Source organism: Salvelinus alpinus, chromosome 8 (genome assembly GCF_045679555.1).
Source record: "Salvelinus alpinus chromosome 8, SLU_Salpinus.1, whole genome shotgun sequence".
NCBI lineage: Eukaryota > Metazoa > Chordata > Actinopteri > Salmoniformes > Salmonidae > Salvelinus > Salvelinus alpinus.
The window spans coordinates 26,898,674-26,915,065 of record NC_092093.1 but is presented as its reverse complement, the minus strand read 5'-3'; positions in this window follow the sequence as shown (position 1 = coordinate 26,915,065).

Genomic DNA, 16,392 nt, shown 5'->3' with positions numbered 1-16,392 from the left:
AGAAACCCAAGGGGATATGTTACCTGATCTTATCTCTTTCTCACACCACCTACCCACCCCTTAGGATGCCAGCATGTGATAGGGGAAGGCCACTGCGCTTCAATAACACCCCTCACACTCACACACATACACACATATACACACACACACACACACACACACACACACACACACACACACACACACACACACACACACACACACACACACACACACACACACACACACACACACACACACACACACTGTCAGTAATAACAGTCACACAACTCCATGGAGTCCGCAGTGAAAGCTCTCTTTATATTCTGCCTCACTGAAATGGGTGCACAAATGGGGAAATCAAGCTGAAGAGGTACAGTAGCCAAGTAAACTCACATCCCTCTATTATAGAAAGAAATTAGATCATGCATATGTTATTAAGAGTAAGGATTAACGTTGAGGTTTATAAACTGGGATAAATCTACATTCTTATCCCTCCTCTCCAGCTGTTACAGATTTATAATGCTGGCCCTCCTCTGCTTGTCACCGGTTGTTTTTCCCAACAGCGTTGTGTTAAGCTGTGGAGATGGAGGAGGCATGAAGCCATTTTAATGGTTCCGTATTTCTAATCTAGCCTGGGAAGATTGACTCTGCAGCTCTAGGCTACACTCTTAGAAAAAAAGCCTTTGAAGAACCCTTTTTGGTTCCAGGTAGAACGTTTTTGGGTTCCATGTAGGATTCTACCTGCAACCAAAAAGCATTCTACCTGGACCCAAACAGGCTTTTCCTATGGCGACAGCCGAAACCCCCTTTTATCCCTAAGAGTGTATCCTGAGGATGGTGGCTCTACTAGCCTAGCCTGTCATTATACTCAGCGGAGAGTGAGGCAGTCTAACAACTAATCTCTCAATTCAATTCAGTTCAATTCAAGGGGCTTTATTGGCATGGGAAACATATGTTTACATTGCCAAAGCAAGTGAAATGGATAAACAAAATTGAAATGAACAATAAAAAGTTAACAGTAAATATTACACTAACAAAAGTTCCAAAATAATAAAGACATTACAAATGTCATATTATGTCTATATACAGTGTTGTAACGATGTGCAAATAGTTAAAGTAAAAAATGGAAAAATAAATAAACATAAATATGGGTTGTTTTTACAATGGTGTTTGTTCTTCACTGGTTGCCCTTTTCTTGTGGCAACAGGTCACAAATCGTACTTCTGTGATTGCACACTGTGTTATTTCACCCAATAGATATGAGAGTTTACCAAATTAGATTTTTTTTAAATCCTTTGTGGGTTTGTGTAATCTGAGGGAAATATGTGTCTCTAATATGGTCACACATTTGGCAGGATGTTAGGAAGGGCAGCTCAGTTTCCACCTCATTTTGTGGGCAGTGTGCACCTGGCCTGTCTTCCCTTGAGAGCCAGATCTGCCTATGGCGACCTTTCTCAATAGCAAAGCTATGCTCACTGAGTCTGTACATATTCAAACCTTTCCTTAATTTTGGGTCAGTCACAGGTATTCTGCCACTGTGTACTCTCTCTCTGTGCGTGTGTGTGTGTGTGTGTGTGTGTGTGTGTGTGTGTGTGTGTGTGTGTGTGTGTGTGTGTGTGTGTGTGTGTGTGTGTGTGTGTGTGTGTGTGTGTGTGTGTGTGTGTGTGTGTGTGTGTGTACTCTCTCTCTCTCTGTGTGTGTGTGTGTGTGTGTGTGTGTGTGTGTGTGTGTGTGTGTGTGTGTGTGTGTGTGTGTGTGTGTGTGTGTGTGTGTGTGTGTGTGTGTGTGTGTGTGTGTGTGTGTGTGTGTGTGTGTGTGTGTGTGTGTGTGTGTGTGTGTGTGTGTACTCTCTCTCTTATCCATCACCTCAGTGTAGGAAGACATCTGTATTGTATTCTGCTATCGGAAATCAATCAATCAAACTAAGGTCTGGAGGCCTCACTCCCCTGGTGACCTACTCAGACCACACAGGACAACTCAATCCATCTCAGAGCTCTTTTTTTACCTATTAGTCTCTCTGTTTATTTATATTTTAAACCTTCGGCTGTATAGTGCCCTGCTGTGAAAACCTTTTCTTCAGGGTTACTGACAAAATGCTCACCTGACCTTCTGTTTCACTCAATTAAAGGATAGGAAGCAGAAATGGCTGCCATTGTAAAAATAAATACAAATAAGTTGAGTCAACTTGAAAAATCATTGTAACCAGCTGCAACACAATTTCTAGTTTTTTCAACTTTTTGGCAAGAAAGTTCTGTTAACATGCATTCCTGAGTTGTCTCAACACATTTGCAAAGTAAACTAGAACGCGTATTGCAGCTGGATGCCTTGACTCAACTTTTGATTACGTCGTCCCTACTTAAGGATGTAAGGATATCATTAGCTGAACTATACATTTTAAGTTGGATGAACTATACTGTAGATGTTCGCTCAACTATGGAAATTATTTTGTTATCGACTGTTTACATTTTTTTTGTTTGAGACAAGTATGTCAAGTCCCCTTTGACTCCTTTCCAGATTCAGACATGATCCAATTAATGGACCAGAGTTTTTTTTAAATAAATGTTTTGTAGAATCATAGTGAAGACATCGAAACTATGAAATAATGCATATGGAATCATGTAGTAACCAAAAAAAGTGTTAAACAAATCTAAATATATTTTATATTTCAGATTCTTCAAAGTAGCCACCCATTGCCTTGATGACAGCGTTGCACACTCTTGGCATACTCTCAACCAGCTTCATGAGGAATGCTTTTCCAAAAGTCTTGAAGGAGTTCCCACATATGCTGAACACTTTTCCTTCACTCTGCGGTCCAACTCATCCCAAACCATCTCAACTGGGTTGAGGTCGGGTGATTGTGGAGGCCAGGTCATCTGATGCAGCACTCCATCACTCTCCTTCTTGGTCAAATAGCCCTTACACAGCCTGGAGGTGTGTTTTTGGTCACTGTCCAGTTGAAAAACAAATGATAGTCCCACTAAGAGCAAACCAGATGGGATGGCGTATCACTGCAGAATGCTGTGGTAGCCATGCAGGTTTAGTGTGCCTTGAATTCGAAATAAATCAGAGACAGTGTCACCAGCAAAGCACCCCCACACCATCACAACTCCTCCTCCATGTTTCACAGTGAGAACCACAGATGCGGAGATCATCCGTTGACCTACTCTGCGTCTCACAAAGACATGGCGGTTGGAACCAAAAATCTCAAATTTGGACTCATCAGACCAGAGGACAGATTTCCAATGGTCTAATGTCCATTGCTCGTGATTCTTGGCCAAAGCAAGTCTCTTCTTCTTATTGGTGTCCTTCAGTAGTTCTTTCTTTGCAGCAATTCCCTCCATGAAGGCCTGATTCACGCAGTCTCCTCTGAACAGTTGATGTTAAGATGTGTCTGTTACTTGAACTCTGTGAAGCAGTTATTTGGACTGCAATTTCTGAGGCTGGTAACTCGAATGAACTTATCCTCTGCAGCAGAGGTAACTCTGGGTCTTCCTATCCTGTGGCAGTCCTCATGAGAGCCAGTTTCACCATAGCGCTTGATGATTTTTGTGACTGCACTTTCCAGATTGTCTTAAAGTAATGATGGACTGTTGTTTCTCTTTGCTTATTTGAGCTGTTCTTGTCGTAATATGGACTTGGTCTTTTACCAAATAGGGCTGTCTTCTGTATACCACCACTACCTTGTCACAACACAACTGATTAGCTCAAACGCATTAAGAAGGAAAGAAATTCCACAAATTAACTTTTAACAAGGCACACCTGATAATTGAAATGCATTCCAGGTGACTACCTCATGAAGCTGGTTGAGAGAATGCCAAGAGTGTGCAAAGCTGTCATCACGGCAAAGGGTGGCTACTTTGAAGAATCTAAAATATATTTTGATTTGTTTAACACATTTTTGGTTACTACATGATTCCATGTGTTATTTCATAGTTTTGATGTCTTCACTATTATTCTACAATGTAGAAAATAGTAACAATAAAGAAAAACCTTTGAATTAGTAAGTGTGTCTGTCACGTTCTGACCATAGTTCTTGTGTGTTTTACTTGTTTTAGTGTTGGTCAGAGCGTGAGCTGGGTGGGCATTCTATGTTGTGTGTGTCAGGACCCGGTGCGAGAAACAGTCACTAAATATCGTCAGAACCCAGAAGATGAGGCAGACACAGCAGTACTAGAGATGGTGGTTTAATTAAAGAACAAAATCTTCAGGCAAAGAAACTAAATCCACAATGTCCAAAAATAAAGCCAAGAGGCACAAAATGGAAATCCTCCAAAATACAAAAGAAACTCCACAAAGTGGTAAAAAACAGCAGGGAAAAACAAACCTCAAAAGACTACTCAAATAATACACAAGAACTAAACCAGAGAACCTCTGGAAAATCCAACAAGAGAAATATCTATATAAAACAAGGCTGGGGCTGGGTGCTAACTTACAAACACTGAGCAAGGAACTGAGGAACACACAGGGTTTAAATACTAACAAGGGAATGACCTACAGGTGCAAACAATAATTAGAGCAAGAAAAACAAAAGGTACAAAAAAGGTGCAATGGGGACATCTAGTGACCAAAACCCGAACAGTCTTGGCCAAAACCTGACAGTGTGTCTAGGTTGTCTGTTTCTATGTTTGGCCTAATATGGTTCTCAATCAGAGGCAGGTGTTTTGTGTTGTCTCTGATTGGGAATCATATTTAGGTGGCTTGTTTTGTGTTGGGGTTTGTGGGTGGTTGTCTTCTGTCTTTGTGTTCTGCACCAGATAGGACTGTCTCGGTTTTCACGTTTGTTATTTTGTATTTTGTATAGTGTTCACGTTACGACTCTTTGTTTATTAAACATGTTGAACACTAGCCGCGCTGCATTTTGGTCGTCTCTTTCACCAACGGAAAAAACCCGTTACAGCACCACCCACCATACTCGGACCAAGCAGCGTGGTAAGGGGAAGCAGCAGCAGTAGCAGCAGCAGGAGCTAGCAAAGCAGAGCGGCTGGAAGCACGAGAGGCTCCCCCAAAAATGTATTGGGGGGGGTACACGGGGAGTGTGGCTGGGTCAAGTGGGAGACTTGAGCCAGTTCCCCGTGCTTACCATAAGGAGCAGTTGGCTAAATTGAGGTACGAGTCGGAGAATGTGGAGGAGTTATTGGACAGATTGGAGGAAAGTGAAAGTATGGGAGATTATGAGACATTCGATGAGTTGTTGGTGATATTGGAGGAGAGCGAAGAGAGAGAGATGTTGGTTTGGCGTAGTATACACGGTACTCGCCCTGAGGTGTGTGAGTACCGTGGAGAGCGGGAGTACGGGCAGACACCGTGTTATGCGGAAGAGCGCACGGTGTCTCCTATACGGGTGCATAGCCCAGTGCGGTACATCCCAGCTCCACGTATCGGCCGGGCTAGATTTAGCATTGAGCCAGGTGTCATGAAGCCGGCTCAACGCATCTGGTCTCCAGTGCGTCTCCTCTGGCCGGTGTACATGGCACCAGCCTTACGCATGGTGTCCCCGGTTCGCCAGCACAGCCCAGTGCGGGTTATTCCACCTCCCGCACTGGTCGGGCTACGGGGAGCATTCAACCAGGTAAGGTTGGGCAGGGTCGGTGCTCAAGGGAGCCAGTACGCCTTCACGGTCCGGTATATCCGGTGCCACCTCCTCGCTACAGTCCAGTACCACCAGTGCCAACACCACGTACCAGGCTTCCTGTGCGTCTCCAGAACTCTGTTCCACCTCCACGCACTCTCCCTGTGGTGCGTGTCTACAGCCCGGTACCACCAGTTCCGGCACCACGCACCAAGCCTACTGTGCGTATCCAGAGCCCTGTACGCACTGTTGTTTCTCCCCGCACTAGCCTTGAGGTGCGTAGCTACAGCCCGGTACCACCAGTTCCGGCACCACGCACCAGGCCTATAGTTCGCTTTGAGAGTCCAGTGTGCCCTGTTCCTGCTCCCCGCACTAGCCTAGTGGTGCGTGTCTCCAGTCCGGTACCACCAGTTCCTGTCTGCCCAGCGCCATCTGAGCCGCCAGCCAGTCGGGAGCCGCCGGAGCCGCCCGCCAGTCGGGAGCCGCCGGAGCCGCCCGCCAGTCAGGCGCCGCCGGAGCCGCCCGCCAGTCAGGAGCCGCCGGAGCCGCCCGCCAGTCAGGAGCTGCCGGAGTTGCCCGCCAGTCAGGAGCTGCCGGAGCCGCCCGCCAGTCAGGAGCTGCCGGAGCCACCCGCCAGTCAGGAGCTGCCGGAGCCGCCCGCCAGTCAGGAGCGGCCAGAGTCGCCCGCCAGTCATGAGCTGCCCGCCAGTCATGAGCTGCCCGCCAGTCATGAGCTGCCCGCCAGTCATGAGCTGCCCTCCAGTCATGAGCTGCCATTCAGTCCAGAGCTGCCCTTCAGGCCGGAGCTGCCCCTCTGTCCTGAGCTACCTCTCTGTCTTAAGCTACCTCTCTGTCTTAAGCTACCTCTCTGTCTTAAGCTACCTCTCTGTCATAAGCTACCTCTCTGTCATAAGCTACCTCTCTGTCATAAGCTACCTCTCTGTCATGAGCTGTCCCTCAGTCCGGAGGAGTTTCCTCAGTCTAGTGGGGACCTTTGTGAAGGTTCCTAGGCCAAGGTCGGCGGCGAGTGTCGCCACTCAAAGGACGCTAAGGAGGGGGACAAAGACAATGGAGGAGTGGGATCCTCGTCCAGCGCCGGAGCCGCCACCGCGGACAGATGCCCACCCAGACCCTCCCCTAGAGTTTTAGGTGGTGCGTTCGGAGTCCGCACCTCAGGAGGGGGGTACTGTCACGTTCTGACCATAGTTCTTGTGTGTTTTACTTGTTTTAGTGTTGGTCAGGACGTGAGCTGGGTGGGCATTCTATGTTGTGTGTCTAGTTTGTCTGTTTCTATGTTTGGCCTAATATGGTTCTCAATCAGAGGCAGGTGTTTTGTGTTGTCTCTGATTGAGAATCATATTTAGGTGGCTTGTTTTGTGTTGGGGTTTGTGGGTGGTTGTCTTCTGTCTTTGTGTTCTGCATCAGATAGGACTGTCTCGGTTTTCACGTTTGTTATTTTGTATAGTGTTCACGTTATCGTCTCTTTGCTTATTAAACATGTTGAACACTAGCAGCGCTGCATTTTGGTCCTCTCCTTCACCAACGGAAGAAAACCGTTACAGTGTCCAAACTTTTGACTGGTTCTGTATATATCCTGACTAACCACAGACCAGTTACAACAATCTCACTAATGGTTAAAACAAATCCACTTATTTTTTTGGTATATCTCGTGTAATGCATCAGCCTCTGAATACAACTGGCTGAAAGGCACTCTGGGAATTATGTTAATGAGACACATGTATTTTAAGCCAACACAGTATTTTAAGTTGCGGGTCTCAGCAAACTAAACTCTCTTGTGTGATCACCCCCGCTATATGTGTTACAAATGTCATTATTTACGTTACTCACATTATGCCAAATCATTGCGTTAGAGGAGAATTGCATGTCAGCTCAACAATTTCCCAAGTTAAGTCCAGCCAACTGTTTCATCCACAAAATAAAAACAATAACTAAGGTGCTGGGGCACCTGTTTCCCCTCATAAGGATTCCATCTTTAAGCTACAGTACATGGATTTTTAGTTGCATGTTTTCCAGTGTACAGGGTTTTCCAGTGTCAGGGTTTCCCAAACTCAATTCTTCCTCTCTTTTACTACTGTTTTCCTCTCATCACCCCGTTCCTAGCTCTCTCCCTCCCTTCTCACCTCCATCTTCGGTTAGCTGACTTTGTGTGTGTGTGTGTGTGTGAGAGAGAGAGTTTGTCGCTGGTTGAGGGTTGTGTGGGTGGCAGCTCAGAGCGTTTCCCAGTGTTTCCTGTGACCTACATGTGTCCTAAGGAGCCTGTCAAACTGACAGACACAGCATGGTGTTGATCCACGCACGCGCACACATACACACAAACACACATGCACACACCCACTCATGCACGGACAGAGGATGAACTACACACAACACACGCCAATCAAAAACATGCATATGCATTCACACACACATACTCTCTGGAGGTCAGTTGTATAGCTCAGAGCGCTGTTAAGCATGAAACCAAGAGATGGAACAGTTAAGTTTGTATTTTAAAAACATAAACAATTAATAAAATCCATCAACTGATCAGATACAGATCTTTGGCCTTTAACGATGGGGATTAGACCCTTATCTACAACCATTAGGCCCTTAGAGACTAGTATGTGGCCCTTATCTATGGGCCCCCATCATAATGCTTCGGTGTGACTGTTGTCACAGGGGGAGAGGGAGATAATCAGCCCCTCCTCAGAGGGCCTGTGTCAGGACCCTTAAGCTTAATTCGCCTCATCTGTCACTCGGACCACATCACACTGACTTAGCTTCCAGCCCTGTCACCATGGACCATGATGTCTGTACCAGTGGAGGCTGCTGAGGGGAGGACGGCTCCTAATAATGGTTTGAACGGAGCAAATGGAATGGCATCAAACACATGGAAACCATGTTTTTGATGTATTTGATACCGTTCAACTGATTCCGCTCCAGCCTTTACCACGACCACGTCCTCCCCAATTAAGGTGCCACCAACCTCCTGTGGTCTGTACACTAGTTTAGCTTCTAGCCCTGTCACCATGGACCATAATGTCTGTACACTAGTTTAGCTTCTAGCCCTGTCATCATGGACCATAATGTCTGTACACTAGTTTAGCTTCTAGCCCTGTCACCATGGACCATAATGTCTGTACACTAGTTTAGCTTCTAGCCCTGTCACCATGGACCATAATGTCTGTACACTAGTTTAGCTTCTAGCCCTGTCATCATGGACCATAATGTCTGTACACTAGTTTAGCTTCTAGCCCTGTCACCATGGACCATAATGTCTGTACACTAGTTTAGCTTCTAGCCCTGTCATCATGGATCATGATGTCTGTACACTGGCTTCACAGGGTGACAGCTTGACAGGGGGCTGATACTCAGCGTCATATTTAATTTAAAAAAATGCTCTGGCACTAAGTAAGATGCATGGAACTTCTATTTGAGAGAAATACATACAGGATCATTAGAGTTGTGATATTTGGGATCGTATGCAAAGCATGAGTTGATTGATGGTAAAGACTCAAATCACACAGACAGACCTCTCTAGCCTGTTGTCCATGCCGGGTCCTGGAGAACAGTGTGCGTCATTTTTGTTCCAGCCCAGTCTAACACTCCTGATGCTATTCAGCTTAATGAAAGGGTTGATGATTTGTTGACTAGTTCAATCAGGTGGTAAAGGGCAAGGCTGGGACAAACCTCTGGCCACACTGTTGCTCTCCTCGGTACCAGGAGAGAAGCACACTGTTTTAACTGATTTAGTAGGTTGCATCAGGCAACAGGAGCTCCAGTGGAGCTGTTTAATTTAATTCAGAACACTTTAATCTAGTGTGTAGCCCAGCGCTGGTTTACGTATTAACTGTACCTCGGGGGCATGTGTCTGTGGTGAACCATTATTAGCAGTTAGCGGTGCTAGGAGATGAGAGGACTCCAGACCAGCCAGTCACTATTATGGTCTGTTTGGATGACTCAAACCCCTTCTCCCAACTCTTTATCAGATCAACCATGAGCACACAAACCGCTCAGGGCCTATGGGTGAATTAAGTATCTCTTTTTGATTTTATGAGCGTGTTATTAGTCGATTGTAACTGTTAAGTTAGTCTGCATGCAGGGAATAGCAGTTGCTGCTTTGTTGTGTGCAACAGGGATGTTTTATAAGCTGCTATGTGTTGCGTGTTCAACTGAGTCTGTTCAAGGCTGTAGACTAATTAGATAGCAATGAAAAAAAGGCTATTTTCGAAGTTGTTTTGGTTGACATTAAAAGGGGAACTGGGAAAGGAGAGAGAGAGAGGGGGGAGTGTGTGCATGCGTGCATGCATGCATATGTGTGTGTGGACCCCTAAAATGAGATTGGACCCCTTCAGCAACAAAGGTGTTCTCTCTCCTGTTTGGATTGATCTGTATTTAAAGGTCCAATGCAGACATTTTTATCTCAATATCAAATCATTTCTGGTTAACAATTAGTTTTCCAACTGCTTACACACGTTTTCAAAAAAGCAGGAATTGGTAGGGGGGGGCAGTCACCAGTGCTAAGCTACGCTTCATCTCTTCTCCGGCCTGGGTCTGGCCACAATACTTCGTCCACATCACAAGATACGTTTTCTCTTGCCAAACATCGAGGGAAGTATCTCCTAGCATGGCGTATCCAACCTTGGACAGAGGCAACCTCTATGTCCCCACAAGCGTCCTCCATTGCCTGGAGAAGCGGCATGCGGGCATAGGGTTGGCGATCATACACTTTCCAGCGCCAGGCTGAGAAGAATTCCTCTATGGGATTTAGAAAAAGTGAATATGGGGGTAGGTAAAAAACTACAAATTGTGGATGGGTGGCAAACCAGTTTTGGACCAGAACAGCCCGGTGAAAACTAACATTGTCCCATAAAACCACAAATCTAGCAGGCTCCTGATTTGGATCAGGGACAAGCATTGTGTAAATTACATCCAGAAAAGTGAGCATATGGCCGGTGTTGTACATGGTGTGGCATTGTGATGGAGGACCCCGTTTTGAGTGATGGTAGCACACAGTTATATTACCCCCACGCTGTCCAGGGACATTGGTAATTGTCCTCTGTCCTATTACATTTCTTCCGCGGCTAATTACATGGGCATCCAGCTCCAACACTCTCTGTAACAGACAAAAGGATATACAGATGAGTAAATATGGTATGTCTGAAGTACTGGAAGTAGTGTTGCATACATACCTCTACAAAGTAATGTCGCATATTCTTGACTCTGTCAGAGTTTCTCTCAAATGACACCTTGTAAAGTTGTTTCATCGTCACTCGGTGCCATTGGAGGATGCGTTGTATGGTCGACAGGCTTACAGCATTGATGTTGTTAAATATGGTGTCATTATTCAAGATATGCTCTCTTATCTCTCGAATCCTAATTGCATTGTTGGCCAAAACCATATTTATAATTGCAGTCTCTTGTACATCTGTAAACAAGCGTCCTCGTCCTCCATGATGTCTTTGCCTTTCCACTCTGTACAGAATTCAAACACAGTATGTGTTCAGGATAGGAACTGTAAGCAATGTACAAAACAATGTAGTACACCATGATAACCAACCTCATTCATTCAATGCAGTGCAGTAAATGGATGGCTTAGAGTTACAAATGTTTATGCAATACTATGCAGTCATACGTATTTTACAGTACATTTCTGCAATGCTAAAATAGTCATTAGATAGTTGCATACCTGTTCTCATTTCTGAAGGTTCGAATTATGGACGCCACTGTAAATCGACTCAAGTTGGGCTGGACTCTCAGTCCAGCCTCTCTCATGGTCAAACCGTGGTTGATCACATGATCAACAAGTGTTGCCCTAATCTCATCAGAGATGGCTCTCCTTCCTTCTCTTCTTTGACCTCGTCCTCTTCTTCCTCTTCCTCTTCCTCTCCCTCCTACTCCTCTTGCTCTCTGTCCATTGTTGGCATCCATTGTTCAAAACAGGTCATCTGACCTTTGACCTATTTATAGGCCTATACTACAGTAAAGCAGTGATTGGTTAGTGATCTTATTAAGCTATTAGTGTTTGCACATGTGAGGAGTGTGTGTGTGACCTGGTGAATAAGTGTAGCATTTTGATTGGTTGTGTTTGGAAAAGGAAAGCAAGTCACTTCCTGTTAGATTTTTGTGTTTTAGGTAGAGAATTGTGTGTAGTGTTTTGAAAAAAGTGTTTTATGCAATTGACAACTGAGTCAAAGGCTGAGAAATAGCTTATGGTTTTGGATATTTGGTGTGTAGTTTTGCACTTTGAGTGAGAGGTTTCAAAAATCGTGTGACATGAAAAGATTTTGTGTGTAAGCAGTTGGAAAAAACTGTAAGTACCTTACTGTGATTGTTACCAATTAAAATATTGGTTTCTCAGTTTGAAAAGGCCTTGGATATATACAGCCTTTGAGCATAACTGATGCTTTTCAGGTTTAGCTGTATCATGGTACTGCACACTTTTTAGGCAGATAATGGCAGATAAGGCAGATAATGGTCTCTGTATGGCAGACTACACTAATGTTGTCACTACACAGGTTCCAAAGGGGTTCTTCGGCTTTTGGTTTCAGGTAGAATACTTTTGGTTTCCATGTAGAACCCTCTGTGGAAATGGTTCTTCATGGAACCCAACAGGGTTCTAACGGGAACCAAAAGGATTGTACTTGGAACCAAAAAAGGGTTCTTCAGAGGGTTCTCCTATGGGGTGTCACGCCCTGACCTTAGAGATCCTTTTTATTCTCTATTTTGGTTAGGTCAGGGTGTGACTAGGGTGGGTACTCTAGTTTTTGCATTTCTATGTAGGCCTGGTATGGTTCCCAATCAGAGGCAGCTGTCTATCGTTGTCTCTGATTGGGGATCATATTTAGGCAGCCATTACCCACCTGTTGTTTGTAGGATCTTGTTTATGTATTGTTGCTTGTGAGCACTGCATAGCTTCACGTTCGTTTTGTTCTGTATTGTTTTGGTGAGTTTCATTTATTAAACATGTGGCACTCTACACACGCTGCGCCTTGGTCTAATTCTTACAACAACGATCGTGACATGGGGACAGCAGAAGAACCATTTTAGGTTCTAGATTGCACCTTTTTTCCCAAGAATGTAGGATGATACATAGATTAGTGGCGTCACACAGGCATTATTCCTCCTGCCTCAGATGGGCACAAAGTGGCACCTGCCTCTCCATGATAGCTCCTTAGAGCACACATGACCTGATACTGGGTGTAGGTGATACCTTGATACTAGTGTACTACATCAAAACACTCACCTGTATAAGCATGTACTCTAAATCGGCTTGAAGAGTTTTTGGCCAACTATAGTTGAATCAAATCTCACTTTAATATGCGTGTGACAGAGTTTCACGTTTTTGAAATACTAAAATCAAATCCAGCTGTGCAGAGGGATTTGCCAGAGGCTAGACAGAGACAGTGGGCTAGTTGGCTTAAAGAGCATTCAGAATATCCTGAGATATTCATGTTATTACTAATGTCTTCAGAGCTTAATCGATTATTTCCTGTTTGCTGTGGTGGTATTTCAACACATCAATCTCAATTATCCTTTTATCCTGAATACTTTTTATATTCTTATGTTGTTGCTTAACAGGTGAAGATGAGGAGGCTTACAGAGGAACTGAGAGCTTCCCTGAACTCCTGAGTCACCCTGGCTTGTCGTCGGGCAGAGCAGAGAGTGTTTTTGACATGGATCGGCAGCTAACACAATGCATGTAGTGCAGTAGAGAAGTCGAATATCTGACCCTTTATCAGGAGAATATCTGCCTACTGGAGGATGGAAATAATGACCTTTTGGATTGCTGGGTTTAAAACCAAGGGGGAGTTGTCTGTTATTGTATGATACTTCAGTGAAATGTCATTAATAAAACTATTTTGAAGCTCATCCAAATTTCTATCTAGATTTCCTTTCTAATAGGTGTGCAAAAGCTATTTGGAACAGTTTGAACGCACAGAAAGTACAAAGGCTATAAAGCCAAAATGTCTGCATTTTACCCCTTGCTGCACAATAAAAAATCATTAAAGAATTGTTAAAGAAGAATCTTTGATTCTTTGTACTTAATGTGTGTGAAATATTGGAGTATGTGAAGCTAAAACAAAACATTTGAATGATTTATATCTGAAAAATGTATGAATAATTTATTATGAAAATAAAGTAGAAAGTTGAAAATCGGTGTTCAAATTATTTGGTCTTGACAGGTAAGATGGTACTTGATTGGAGTCACTCCATCACTTCAACTTTACTTAAAGAGGGAGAGGGAGAAATATAGAGAGAGTAGGAGACAGAGACAAAGAGAGAGAGAGAGACAGAGAGAGACAGAGAGAGCCAAAGAGAGAGAGATAGACAGAGAGAGAGAGAGAGAGAGACAGAGAGAGCCAAAGAGAGAGAGAGAGACAGAGAGAGACAGAGAGAGCCAAAGAGAGAGAGATAGACAGAGAGAGATAGAGAGAGCCAGAGAGAGATAGAATCAACTATTAAAGACTACCAGAACCCATTGGATTCTCCAATTACCTTGAATGAGTTACAGGACAAAATAAAAACCCTCAAACCCAAAAAGGCCTGTGGTGTTGATGGTATCCTTAATGAAATGATCAAATATACAGACAACAAATTCCAATTGGCTATACTAAAACTCTTTAACATCGTCCTTAGCTCTGGCATCTTCCCCAATATTTGGAACCAAGGACTGATCACCCCAATCCACAAAAGTGGAGACAAATTTGACCCCAATAACTACCGTGGAATATGCGTCAACAGTAACCTTGGGAAAATACTCTGCATTATCATTAACAGCAGACTCGTACATTTCCTCAATGAAAACAATGTACTGAGCAAATGTCAAATTGGCTTTTTACCAAATTACCGTACAACAGACCATGTATTCACCCTACACACCCTAATTGACAACCAAACAAACCAAAACAAAGGCAAAGTCTTCTCATGCTTTGTTGATTTCAAAAAAGCCTTCGACTCAATTTGGCATGAGGGTCTGCTATACAAATTGATGGAAAGTGGTGTTGGGGGTAAAACATACGACATTATAAAATCCATGTACACAAACAACAAGTGTGCGGTTAAAATTGGCAAAAAACACACACATTTCTTCACACAGGGTCGTGGGGTGAGACAGGGATGCAGCTTAAGCCCCACCCTCTTCAACATATATATCAACGAATTGGCGCGGGCACTAGAACAGTCTGCAGCACCCGGTCTCACCCTACTAGAATCCGAAGTCAAATGTCTACTGTTTGCTGATGATCTGGTGCTTCTGTCACCAACCAAGGAGGGCCTACAGCAGCACCTAGATCTTCTGCACAGATTCTGTCAGACCTGGGCCCTGACAGTAAATCTCAGTAAGACCAAAATAATGGTGTTCCAAAAAAGGTCCAGTCACCAGGACCACAAATTCCATCTAGACACCGTTGCCCTAGAGCACACAAAAAAACTATACATACCTCGGCCTAAACATCAGCACCACAGGTAACTTCCACAAAGCTGTGAACGATCTGAGAGACAAGGCAAGAAGGGCCTTCTATGCCATCAAAAAGAACATAAATTTCAACATACCAATTAGGATCTGGCTAAAAATACTTGAATCAGTCATAGAGCCCATTGCCCTTTATGGTTGTGAGGTCTGGGGTCCGCTCACCAACCAAGATTTCACAAAATGGGACAAACACCAAATTGAGACTCTGCATGCAGAATTCTGCAAAAATATCCTCCGTGTACAACGTAGAACACCAAATAATGCATGCAGAGCAGAATTAGGCCGATACCCACTAATTATCAAAATCCAGAAAAGAGCCGTTAAATTCTACAACCACCTAAAAGGAAGCGATTCCCAAACCTTCCATAACAAAGCCATCACCTACAGAGAGATGAACCTGGAGAAGAGTCCCCTAAGCAAGCTGGTCCTAGGGCTCTGTTCACAAACACAAACACACCCCACAGAGCCCCAGGACAACAGCACAATTAGACCCAACCAAATCATGAGAAAACAAAAAGATAATTACTTGACACATTGGAAAGAATTAACAAAAAAACAGAGCAAACTAGAATGCTATTTGGCCCTAAACAGAGAGTACACAGTGGCAGAATACCTGACCACTGTGACTGACCCAAACTTAAGGAAAGCTTTGACTATGTACAGACTCAGTGAGCATAGCCTTGCTATTGAGAAAGGCCGCCGTAGGCAGACATGGCTCTCAAGAGAAGACAGGCTATGTGCACACTGCCCACAAAATGAGGTGGAAACTGAGCTGCACTTCCTAACCTCCTGCCCAATGTATGACCATATTAGAGAGACATATTTCCCTCAGATTACACAGATCCACAAAGAATTCGAAAACAAATCCAATTTTGATAAACTCCCATATCTACTGGGTGAAATTCCACAGTGTGCCATCACAGCAGCAAGATTTGTGACCTGTTGCCACAAGAAAAGGGCAACCAGTGAAGAACAAACACCACTGTAAATACAACCCATATTTATGTTTATTTATTTTAACTTGTGTGCTTTAACCATTTGTACATTGTTACAACACTGCATATATATAATATGACATTTGTAATGTCTTTATTGTTTTGAAACTTCTGTATGTGTAATGTTTACTGTTCATTTTTATTGTTTATTTGACTTTTGTATATTACCTACCTCACTTGCTTTGGCAATGTTAACACATGTTTCCCATGCCAATAAAGCCCCTTGAATTGAATTGAATTGAAAATTGATAGACAGAGAGAGAGAGAGAGACAGAGAGAGCCAAAGAGAGAGAGATAGACAGAGAGAGCGAGAGAGACAGAGAGAGCCAAAGAGAGAGAGAGAGACAGAGAGAGCCAAAGAGAGAGAGATAGAC